The following is a 13,837-nucleotide window of genomic DNA, read 5'->3' on the forward strand; positions in this document are numbered from 1 at the left end:
AAAATGGCAAAATCAAATGAGCACGAGCTAAAACAAATAAGTGTATCGACTAAACAAGATCCAATAAAACAATACAAAAATAAAACAAGAGTTCGTACAACTAGTTAACAACAAGTAGGCCAGGCAAAGAAGCCCGTCCATACGTTATATGAGAGTCACGGTAATGTGGCACCGTGGGAACTGGGAACGGTGGTAGCCTGGTATCTTCAGTCTGCCGTGCTACATGCTGACTAATCTGAGTTCCCAGAAGTTTTCGCCAGCTCTGGCGAGGAACTTCTGGGCCACAGCCCTGGTATTTCTGGGCGGGATGTACGTCACGCTCTGAATCTGAGCGGACACGCCTCTTACCGGTCTGAGAGCTGTGCAACTCGTCTAAAAAGTCCGACGAGAGGCAAACAGCAGTACACAACAATGGCGGCCGAAATTTCTCAAGGGGAAATTGCTTCCCGTCGATCCTATTTAGATGCATCACCCACTGCATGTGGATCCCGCCCCCTTTTCTTCATTGGCTGTTGATTTGAATCACAACGCAGTGGCCGCGCCCCTGCTGTCCAAGCTCCGACGCTAACCCTCCCAGACTACATGCTGACAGAACTGTCATCACTGGGGCAGCGCAGCGTACCAGCCTCATATGAGAGAGAATGGGAGTGGTGATGAGTGCACTATAGTGTATGTGCTTGCATTGGCATTTTGTGTGTGTGCGTACACACGCACGCACATGCAGGCACAAGCAAAATAAGGTTCTTTTTATAGGCTACATGTGCTGCTTGCGTGCGTACGTGCACGCGGGCGTTCCCTCGTGTGCCAGTGTGCGGGCTGTATCACCCATCTGTCAGCCAATGTTAATCTATTAAAAACAAATGAAACATCTGCAAGGCTGGAAGAGATGGGGGTTTTATTATCGTTTTTTCTTTTTTTTTTGCCCGCAACCCCTTCCATCAGGTCTCTCTCTCTCTCTCTCTCTCTCTCTCTCTCTCTCTCTCTCTCTCTCTCTCTCTCTCTCTCTCTCTCTCTCTCTCTCCCTCCCGCTCTCTCCCTCTCATCTTCCTCCCTCCCTAGCTCTCTCTGTGTCCACCTCACGCTGAGAGAGAGAGAGAGAGAGAGAGAGAGAGAGAGCAGAGAGTCGGCATGCATGAATTGATGCAGTGGATGATTGTAAAAGCTCCGTGTCCTGAGAAGGAAGGTGAAGTCACGATCATGGTGGAAGCAGATGTGTTCATTGTTCTTCCCTGTGACAGACGCCGGGGTGAACAGGTCCGAGGGAAACAATGGCACACTTTAATGATAACCAGACGGGATTTTTTTTTGTACAAAATAGTTCTTTTGACATTTTATCTTTCAGAGAGATGAAGAGCTTTGTGCCATTTCCTTGCTGACTATTTGTCAGAGTCGCCCCAAATTCACCAACAACGGTCGAACCAACCAATGTGGTGACCCTGCACAGTAAACCCCTCAGTGTTGATTTAACCACTTAAACCCTGTATACCCTGTTGATCGGAGTCCCCCAGGGCTCACTAGGCACCCTCCTGTTTTTGCTCTACATAAAATGTCTTCACCGACAATGCCTGATCTAGAAGCTCACAATGTGTTGCGTTGCAACATTTTGTGAGCTTGTAGATCTGCCAGACCAAAACATAATTGAGAACCTCAAAAAAGGGTATAATATATATAATATAATTTAATATTTAAATATTTTTTTTACACAGAATCAAATGTTTTATGGTCATGATTCACCAGGAGCCTGGATGGCTTGGTTCCAGCCTTAAAATAATTTATATAAATATTTACGGAAATCTCTATGGGGGAAATGAATGGGGTTTCTATCTGTGGCACCACAACATGGCCACCACTGCTATGTCCTATAGGCAGCTTGCCTAGGGTGCCATCCCAAGGGGGGTGGCAATTTTGTTTCCAGATTTTTTTGCAATTTTCCCATCCCTAATTTGACTCCTGCATGCCGTCCCCTTCTTTCTGGCCTTCCTGCCTCTCTCCGCTATCCAGTCCAAATAAGTCAATAACAAGGCCCAATTTTCAGGCGGAATAGCGTGAGGCACGCCATGGACAGCTTAATTGACTCAGGAGGAGAAGTGGGAGAGTGTTTTTCCCCACCTGCATAATATGTTTGATGTTTTGAGGACTCGCCGTGCACTGTGTGGGAGAATAGTAGGGGATATGTTGTTTGCTAATCAGAAGCGCACTGTCATTTTAGGGTCAACAAGGACCATGATTTGCTAGCCTGGGATCCAGCCTGATTCGCTACGTTCGGCGGACTTTTTTCTCTCTCTCCGCTTATCAGTCTGGAATGCACCCCATTGACTCGTTTTGCAGAACTACACTGGAACTACATATGTTACGTTAGGCAACGTCGTTGCTGATTGGATGTTGTTCAAACGAATGACGAATCACAACGATCACACTGTTTTTTTTGTCCCGCCCCGCACCACAGACCAATCAGAAGCCACGGCACGACTCGAAACGTTTGTCATGTCCCGCCTCCCTTGGAGATAGGAGGCATTCCAGACTGAGAAGCGAAGAGAGAAAAAAAAGTCTGCCGAACGTAGCGAAGCAGGCTGGATACCAGGCTAATGATTTGCGTCATCATTTTTTTTTCAATTGCTGGACCATGTTTACGGCCGTAGTATAGTGAGTCACACACTTGTCCACTGCTATTTTCAGCACACTTTAGTTGGCGGAGGCACTCCCAGATCACACACAAGCCCGGGTTATATCCACCTACATAATTAATTTGATTATGAATTGGGCTTATGAACTGAGCTTAATTGAGAAAGGCCTCTTTAAGGACTAGTACCAGATGCATTCACTGTGTTTATTTCCTCCCAAGATAATTTTTACATCATCTGCTCTTGGTGGTGTGTTTGAGGTGCTTTAGATCCAATAATCCATTATTGATGATTCTGCACCCCGCACAAGGACAGGATCAGTTTGCTCTTGGGAGAAATTAGATTTCTGAGGCTTTTCTTCCATGACACTGAAAATTATCAGTTCGCTGTTGCTCTTGAAGGTGATGAAAAGCGATCATTTGATTGGTCATGATTGGATCCACTTGCAACACACCCACACCCATTAATTATATATTCAGCCTAATCCAACCCACCTCGCCACTTCACTGTGGGTAGCCTACACTGCCTTTCTCCACTTTGGAAAATTCAAAACTGATTTGAATGAAATTGCGTCTTCTTCTTCTTGCCTGGTACACAAAAGCAAACAGTCTCTCTGAAATCCGTAAAAAGTCAAACAATTTCAACGTATTGAGGCAAATTCCGTAAGGGAAAAAAACCGAAGGAGGAGTTTCACACACATTGGAGATAACGGGGGTTCCCATAGAAATGAATGGAACAAAAGGACTTACGGACAGAACACACAGCCGTGTGGAAACGAGGCGTAAGAGTCTAAAGAGTAAGCCCCTGGAGTCTGTGCTGCTTTGTACAACCAGCTGTTGTTGTTTTTGTTGTTGGGTTATTGTTCACTGTACATTTTGCACATACTGTACCTGACATTTGTCTTCTGTCTTTACCAATCCTAACTATTAGAAGCAGTGGGCACTATTAATACAGCACCTGGGGAACGGTCGGGGTTTAAGTGTTTTGCTCAGGGAATTGTTAATCGAAGGGTGGCAATAGAGGAAATGCCATGGATTCACCAAAATCACTAGGATTCATCCTGCAATCTCCCTATTAGAGTATGAGATATCTTGTGTGAAAAGTTGTCATTTTGGTCTAAGAGTGGGACAAGAGGAAAGGGCATGGGATCACTCAAATAGGTTAGTTCCAAGGAGCAACTCAGCAAGTTTCAAAACAATCTGCCCATTATATTTTGAGACATGTCGTGTGCATGTGGACATTTTGAGCAAAGGCCACTGGGTCACCAAAATCAATAGAAGTCATCTTCTGAGGAACGTGAAGGAAATACACAGCTAATTCCATGCCAGTCCAGCAAGTTTGAAATTTTGAGACCAAAATGGTGGACAGACAAATGGACATATGGACAGATGAACATCACTCAGTTCAAAAGTGTGTACGGGTACTGTAGCAAATTGAAGTGTCTAGATGTATAGGATACTGATGTTTTTTTTTAACATTAAGGTTCCATCAGTGTAATCTATCACTGTCAAAATATGGTCAAGTAAAAAAAAAAAAAAAGACAAAACAATACTTCATAATGGCAAAAAAGACGTTGATAAATAACGCATAAAGATAGATGAAGTATTGTTTTTTTCTTGACCACATTTTGACAATGATAGATGACATCGATTGAACCAAAACCTTCCTGGCCCAGGATCAAATTGTGCTAAAATATTCTCTCCTGTGCCTTCCTTGTTATTGTCCTCTCAGCTTTCCTTCTGTTTGTTTCACAAAAATAAAACACCTGGACCACCTGCTTGCCATGCCAAATAGGCTAAAGGCTAAAGCTCAATCTATGGGTTACTCCATCACAAGACGTCAGAATATCATTTGGTTCTTTTCGGCAAGTGACACCTGTTGTGCAACAGAGTATAAATTACATGTAGGCATTAGTCGTGACTCGTGTGGGAGAAGTCTTTGGCCTTAATTTGCAACTAAACACCATTGCTATTGTATGTTAATGCACAATGTATGTTTTACGGTAGGCTATGGTAGGCCTACTATGGTTTCTCTTCTATAAAGTCCAAAACAGTCAAAGCTACAATTCCACTAGCTGACAATTCCCTTCAGTCGTCTTTGTCAGGACAGATTGAACACGAGAGGCGTTTCAGTTACAAGGATTTCCTCTCCATTCTCGACTCTCTAAATGTGATTGACCTATTCGTGAAAGGCCTCAGTCAAATCACAACAGCACTCTCACCGTCAATCTATTAAATACCCCGAAAAAGGCATGGTGCTTTTGAAAGCTTAGTGGATTTGGCTTTAACCCTTTTAAACCTGGCGTCCCTATTTCAGGCATGTTGTTATAGGCACACAAAAAAGAAAAAAAAATCTAAAACCTCACGTGTTGTGAGCTTGTAGGTGGCTATTTCCGCTATTCATCGTATGATGAAGTATATAGGGCTTAAGTGGTTAAAGACTCATTTGAATCCTGCCAGAAGCTGATGTCCCCGTGCTAAAAGCACAGCATCTGCACTGAATCCATGCTGCCCGCTGTGAAGGTCTCATGCACAACTATTTTTGTGCACGTATGTGTGTCCGTACTTGTGTGTTTGGTTATCTTTGTGTGTGTGTATGTATGCGCTCGCGTGAGTGTGTGTTTTTAGGTCTGTGTGTCGCACGCACGCGCGTGTGTGTACGAGTGTGTTTGGTGCATTTGGATGCTGAGTACATGGGTGTTCCCTCCAGCGGCCCCCCTGGAGGTCACTTTGAAATGGAATAGATTTTTCTAGAACACACCCAAGGCTTTAGGGAAGGTCACTACATTAATCACAGCTAAATGCCACTGTCTGCCCGTCTCCCTTCTTAACCAAGTAACACCCACAGATAACATCATTGATTGATACTAATAATTAATTCTCCTTAAGTAGAGTGTTTGGTGTGTGTGAGAGAGAGAGAGAGAGAGAGAGAGAGAGAGAGAGAGAGAGAGAGAGAGAGCGATAAATGGAACCATTCAGTGGGACACCTTTAATTACCATGTGAAGACTGATTAGGTTAACGTCATTGTGGCCACAGTGGCACAGGGGCGAATAGATGTCTTCCTCTCTCTGTGGCCTTTGGTGTGGCCTGTCTTTTCCTTCTTTCAGTCTCTCTCTCTGTCAAGCCATGTCTTTCCTTCAAACAGAATCAGAATTGTGTGTTTCTCTCATCACCGTCCAGTGGTGGGGGTAACACATTAGGAGAAGTTGGGTGATATTATTGCATTATTTATAGTACACACACACGCACGCATGCACACACGCACGCGCGCGCACACACACACACACACACACACACACACACACACACACACACACACACACACACACACACACACACACACACACACACACACACACACACACACACACACACACACACACACACACACACACACACACACACACACACGTTTTAATTCCTTTTTGAGTCCACATCTATAAAATTCACAAGGGCCCAAATATTTTTCAGTTGCTTCTGATGCCATACGTACTCGAAATAACATGTGCATCAGTGCATGGCTCCAATGTAAACAACACATATGCACACATTCACGGTCAACATAGGTGATACACACGCACACATCAGCACCATACACACACGCACATGTGCGCGCCACACGCACAAGCATAAAGACAGTATGACACACATCAAATAGAGAACATAAAACAGAACACACGTGCACTCACACACACACACACACACACACACACACACACACAATACTAATAGTACACGTACAAGACATACTGTGTACACACACGCACGCACACACATACACACACACACACACAGATTTGTGGCGCTGATAGAGGGCGATGCGGCTTCAGAGTTGTTTGTGTTTTATCACGACATTGAAATTAGGCCGCTATGGCAATTTTATACCGATAACTTTTCCATTCAGTTTACCCTCTGGCCTCTTCCATTTAATATGATGTCTGGTGCTTTTGCTCTTCATTTGAGGCCGTTTTGTGACAGTAATGCAAAAGTAATATAATGCATTTCTTGGCACAGAAAATAATGTTGTAATGTAACCTAACACATTACTTTTTTATTATTTAAAGTGATGTGCCTGCATAGTAGACTGGCATCAATTGAAAGAAAAGGTGACCAGAAAGAAGGTGTACAGGGAGAGTGAAGTGCTAGGTTGTGAGGTGGAGTCTTCAGACCAGTGCCATGTCCACTTATTATGAGAGACTTTGGTCTTGTTTTTATGTAAATAAAGACACTTGTAAATATTGATAGGGGTTGCAGTTTTTTGGGCTTGTCAAGTGTCATTGGGCTTGCGTCCTAATGTTGTTGAAACCAATGGTTCTCAAAAATGTTCTTGTCAAGGACCCCCAAAACATTAAAAAACATTAAAACATTCCAAATTTTTCAATTTTTAAAAATATATATATTTTTAAAAAGCTGATCTACAAACGTGTCACAATGCGGCGTGTTGTGTGAGCTTGCAGATTGGCCATTTTCAAATAAAAGTGGTCAAACTGATTTTGATGCTACATTAACTCATTTAGCTGGGGACCCCCCTGTGTGTGTGTGTGTGTGTGTGTGTGTGTGTGTGTGTGTGTGTGTGTGTGTGTGTGTGTGTGTGTGATCATGCAACCCTACTAGTCACTATGCACTCGCCGACTCTCATTCCCTCTCTCTATCTCGCTAGCCTTCTGTCTGCCCCGTCACACTCTCTCCTTCCCTGGCAGAATCCATTTAGCTGCGAGGTAAATTCCTCTGTTGAGCCACCTTTTGAAAATGTCAGGTGTTGCTCAGGAGGAATGTTGTAGCTGGATTGAGACAAATATGATGAGAGCACACGCATGCGTGCACACTGCACACACATACACACATAATGTACAGTAGCCTACGATCCTTGTGGGGATGTCAGAAGCAGTTTTTCAATAAAGCTGTAATTCAGAACTTATTTTAATTGATACAAATGTTATTTCAACCAATCTGTTAGGTAGGGTGTGTTAATACAATATAACTAACCTCATTGGCAGATATCTGCATGCCATGAGGAGATAAAGCCTCGAAAATGATGACTGCCGTAACTGTAGTCGTAGTAACTGAAGTACCAGCACAATAGGGCTGCAACTAAAGCGAATATGATTATCTTGTCTTGATTATTCTATTCATTACTTTTTCGATTACTTTTTTGATCACTTTTTTATTCGATTAATTGAATAATCTATTCTAGAAGACATTTTAATATTTAATATTATTTAATATTAAAACAAATAACATTATAAAACGCATCAATTAAACAGTTCTTGTCCAGCCTGTAACTAGTAGATCTACAGTGGTTGGAGGTGGTCTCCCTGCTCTTCTATTGAGACATTTAGACCCTGGTGTCGGGTGGGACACCTTACTGGTTGACAAGTAGTACTGCCTGAAACCTCCCCTGGCCAAGTGGGGATTGCTTCTTGAATGAGCGCTAGATGTTTGATCTCCCACCCAGGATGACACTGGGGTTTGAAATCCATGGGTATAGGACATAACACTTACGGATCACAGCTTTAAAAATGCCATTGTGTGTGTGATACTCCTATCAACTTGGTTTAAGGGATTGAAGTATAACAATGTGAATCCCAAAGCTTCTCTCCCAGCCCACACAGTTCTCTGGAATGAAAACCCACCAACCTAGCACACATCTCATTGTGGTTTTATAGTGAGTGCCTGCAGACATGCTGCTCTGCCTGCACATATACCAGTAAACAAGAACAGAGGACAATGATGCCATACAGTAGAACAATACAAACCTCTTTCTATGTGTTTTGGGATAAGGGGTGCAAAAGGTGTTAATCGAACTAATCAAGTGAATTGATTATGAAAGACAATACATTTTTAATTAAACAATTTGTTTGTACTTTTTTTAAATACAGTATGTGCCACTTTGTGAGCTTGTAGATCAGCAATTTTCGTTGTTTTTGCATGACACCGTTGTACGAAGAAGTATAAAACAGGGCTTAAGTTGTTAATTAGACTAATAGATTTATTTGAAATTTCTTCATATCAATTTGTTGATGTATAAAAAAACAGCTCTTCTCCGTTATTCAATTAATCAAAAAAGTAATCGATAGAATAATTGCTATGAAAATAATCAATAGTTGCAGCCCTAGTTGTGATTATGTATGGGAAGTTGGGGCAGCAATCCATCTCTTGATTAATGAAATAATTCATGGAAGGAACAGCATCACCAGAATCCTTTACATACATACTCCATTTCATTGTAATAAGCTATTGATCCATATCCATCATGGAATAAATACAGGTCAGACCATCAAACTTGGTCTGAATACATACCATAATATGTTCGTGGACCCAGCAAGCATTTTATAAGCTACATAGGCCTACTGCTGCTGGTGTTCATTATTTATTTCACATTTTGGTTGCACCAATGTAAAGTTAAGTGTTTGCACCACCTTGTGGTCAATGTCGGAACAGTTTCAGACTTTTGCCTGACCTCAGTGTTGTAATAACCAGACAGGCAGCCCTCTCACCTTACCTCTCACATGGCACATATTTTCACACAGCATAAAGTGAACCACTTTATCAGGGGAGTTACCAGCATTGTTCCATATCGGCACATACCTCTATGCCACAGTGCTGGTACTTCCCCTGGATATAGCAAACAGTAGGCTAGTGTTGTCAGCCACAACTATGTGTGCCTGTCATACTACAAGATTTAAATTAGCTTAAAGGTTAGCACAAACTACTAGATGTTGAGAACATATTGCCATTTGGATCAAAGTTATTTAATTTTATTACCTACCTAATAATCACTGTGCTAAATTGTGCAGGGTGACTAAACACACACACACACACACACACACACACACACACACACACACACACACACACACACACACACACACACACACACACACACACACACACACACACACACACACACACACACACACACACACACACACACACACACATTACTATGCAACAATGTCTTGAAGATTAAGGAACTAAGGCTAAATTATTTTTGAGAAGCTCCTGGCAGAGAGAGTAATTACAGGTCGACCACTCCTTTATTACATAATGCTGGCAGCTCACTCCTACACCAGAGCCAAGTCTGTCAAGTTGATGAATTTGAGAACTGGAAATGTTGGAAACCAACCGTGATAATGGTGACGGTGACAGTGACAGCACCATCACGCAAATTTAATCTAAGTTTTGTCCCTGTGTGAAGGTATGAGATAAGTGAGCATCAATGTAATTTAATTTGTCACAGAACTTTTCACACTTTTCTTTTGGCCTCATAAAGATTCTATAAATAATCGATGGGACCTGACATTTCTGTTCCACTTACCTTGGCAGAGTAGTGGTAGTGGGTCTTTCTGAGCAATTTATGAAGTGCACGGTCAAATTAATTCAGCGAAATCACCTTCTCTCTGATATTAACATATATATGAAACGGAAAAGGACCACATGAGGACTGTGATGAATAATGAGGACCCCTTTGAAAACTAGATGATGCATCTCAAGGGCTTTATCATCTAATTACATTTTGAAATAAAATAAAATTCCCTGTGTTAAATAAACCTGTTTATCGGCACTCGGGTGGTGCAGTGGAAAAATCCCTGCACGCCACCACAGAGGTTGTGGGTTCGAATCCACCGTGGTGCATCCGGCTTTGTCAGGCGTCTACATGAACACAATTGGCCCGTGTTCGGGGGAGGGAAGCAGGGCGGGGAGGGGGATATTTGTCACTGCATGTAATGGGGCTGGGGCGGCACCTGTAGTAGTAATTAATTTATTTTAATGTTTTTAGTCATAACAGGAAAATTCAATATATTCATCGTATCATATCATATCATATCATATCATATGGTTTAGACCAAAACGGTATAGGCTGATATACCTGTCAATGGGGAGTGTTGGGTGGGAGGAGTAGGACGAAGACCCTACGTCCTCCAGGTGGGGGCTCCTCACTGGCAGGTGAGTCAGTAGGATATAACAGCAGTGACAACACAGAAATGTGTGTGGGGAGGAATTCATTGGCATAACGACTAAATTGGGGAGAAAAAGGGGGCACAAAATATTTGGCCACTCTAAAAAAAACATTATAAACCTGTTTATCAGTCTGTCAAAGTACCAATCTATAGCCTATCTATCTGTCCATCCACCCATACAAACAAACAAACAAACAAACAAACAAACAAACATACAGTACTATATAGGCCTACATATGATTTTTTTTTAAATATTGTATTAACAACCAAGGAAGACACACACACACACACACACACACACACACACACACACACACACACACACACACACACACACACACACACACACACACACACACACACACACACACACACACACACACACACACACACACACACACACACACATAGCCAAGTAATGTCATAAACAAAGTTGCAGATAAACACCATAATAGCATTGTAACACAAGTTCAAATAAATAAATTAACAATACTAGTCATGCAATAGCCTGGTACAAGTTGTGCAGAAGGCTCAAGCCAATGTTGAGCTAAAAGCAATATGGAGACAACTCCTGTGTCATCCTCAAAGCCCTCTAGAAGAATTTGGAATGATCCATTAATGTGTGAGCATGAACATTTATAGCCATAAACACACACAAACATAGTGTAGCGTCCCAGGCTGCTGGTTGGCTGTGGAGGGACTTCCCAGCATGCCTCAGGGCGAATCTGTGTCATATTTATCGTGTTCATTATTTTGTTAATGTGTGCAGGGATGTGTGTTCATCGTAGTTTATGTCATGTTGTTATTCTTCATTTATTTGATATACTGTACTTGTAGGTGTGGTATATTATGTAGTTAATATGTGCAGGGGAATGTGTATATTGTTGTTTATGTGTTGTTTTAACGTTATTCTTTATTTATTTTATATACTGTACCGGTATCTGTGTTAAAGGAGAACCCATGAGTGATAGGAATAGTTGTAACCCCCTCTTTCTGTTAATGAGTTGCATTGTTTTTTGTTTTTGTTTTGTGTGCTTTACAGAGCCGAATAACACACTGTTCCTATCATGAAGAGTCATCATTCCTTATTGAACCCACGGTTCATTACAATATGAAAGCATTTCTGTTCTCAGTTGCATCCTGCAGAACTGGCCACTTTAATGCACCATTGCTTGCACTTGTTCTACAATCTCACCATTCCTGCTCATTAAGTAGCCTACATCGCCTCCGGAGACAAAGCGGAGGAAAAGAAAACTCGTTTGGATCTCCGCAGACCTATGACAGCAGCCAAAAGTATTACAGCAAGAAGAGTGACACACAAGTGGTAATGACCCATGTAGTATGTGGCAGGGACACACAATATTGGTATTTAACCACCTAAAGCTTCACTATATGTAACTTTTTTTTTGTCAATACATTTTTATTTGGACCAATCTATATGGTAGAGTATGTTAATGCAATACATACTATATGTAGGCTATGACAACTGCTCGTTGAGAAGTGGTACTGCCTGAAGGTCAAAATCATCTTTCTCCCCTGAGTAAGTAGGAGTGCTCTATCAGGTCAGAGGAAAAAATTGTACCACTTGCACGGTGTTTGAATTTCGATTAGTACACGATGTGATGCGATGTGATGCCTCGAGTGCAGACTAGCCTGGACTCCTGGATCGCTGCCCTCCCCGCCCTCCTATCCAGCATTGTAGGGCCTTGAGCTCAGCAGTGTTGCTATAGCTCCGCTGTCACGTTGCATTGCGTCTACGTAGGTGGTGCGTCTCTTTCCCTTCCTATAGCTGTGCCTTGGGTTGTGTCAGTTTGCTTGCCTACAGCTATGGGTGTCTGACACAGTGCCCCGCCAGGGTCATCCTTCTCTTCCTGACCTTGTCCGTGACCCGCGGGAGGCCTCTGTAGAAGTCCACGTTTCTGATGTGGTACGCCCCGCGTGGCATCAAGAGACATTCGTGGCATTGTTGTGTAGACGCCGTCCAGAGCTTTTTTTCTGCTGTGATGTGAGTGTCCATGTATCTGCCCCGTGCAGCAGCACTGATTCTACTGTAGCCATAAACAGCCAATTCTGGAGGTCAGGACAGGAACTTTACACATTGTAGCTTTAAGTCCTATTAAAAAATAAAATGTAATGCCCCCCCCCCCCCCCCCAAAGGAAAATAAAAGAAAGAAAATACCTTATCTATAAGTTCATAATGCGTCACATCATTGTGAGCTTATAGATTCTGCAATTTTCAAAAATACAAACATTTAAAAATGTTTTATGGCCAAAATAGGGACCCCAGGTTGAAAGTGGTGAAGTAAAACAAGACCCAGCTGTGCAGCTAATGTCGCTGCCTCCCTCCCGGATGAGCTGAATAGTTTTGACCCCTGTATCAAGGTTATTAACACCAATCTCATGGAGGGAGCCCCCCCACCACCACCACCGCTGACATGCTCAGAGCGTGCACGGTGCAGCTGGCTGGTGTGTTCACGGACACATTTAACCTTTCCTGTTCCCTGTGTGGAATCCTCACCTGCTTTAAATCACCCACCATTGTTACGGTGCACGGTAACATGTTTAATGATTGACGTCCTTTTGCTCTCACTCCCATAGTGAGTAAATGCTTTAAGAAGAATGCTAAAGTGCTAATTTGTATAGCATGTTACTGCCCACCCTGGACCCTCACCAATTTGCTCACCGGCAAAACAGTTCCACAGACGATGCCATAGCCACAACACTTCACACCCACCTAAGTGAGAGTGCTGTTTGTAAACTATAACTCAATATGTAACACCATAGTACTGTACCCTCCAGTCTCTACAACAAGGTCAGGGATCTAAGATTAAACCCCAGCCTGAGCAGTTGGATCCTGGAATTCCTGTCAGCTTGATGCCAGGTGCTGAGGATGGGCTCGAACACCTCTGCCCCTCTCTCAATACAGAAGCATCCCAAGGCTGTGTCCTGAACCCCTGACCCTTCTCTTCTACTCCATGTATACCCAGGTGGCCACGTACATGCAGCTCCAACTTGGTGATTAAGTTCACCAACGACACAACAGTGACAACATCTGATCATCAACAACAACGAGACGGCATACAGGAGAGACAACAAAAAAACGGTGACAGACAGGAAAAAAAACGGTGACAGACTGCTGCTATGCTCACGCACCTTTATGTCTTACCTCAGGTAAATATGTAGATCATTTGTTTGTTTTTATTGATCTCTCTCCCTCTCTTCCCCTTGCCCCCCTTCTTCTTCTTCGCTTTCTCT

The sequence above is a fragment of the Gymnoscopelus microlampas genome (genome assembly GCF_963454915.1).
Source record: "Gymnoscopelus microlampas genome assembly, chromosome: 10".
NCBI classification, from domain to species: domain Eukaryota; kingdom Metazoa; phylum Chordata; class Actinopteri; order Myctophiformes; family Myctophidae; genus Gymnoscopelus; species Gymnoscopelus microlampas.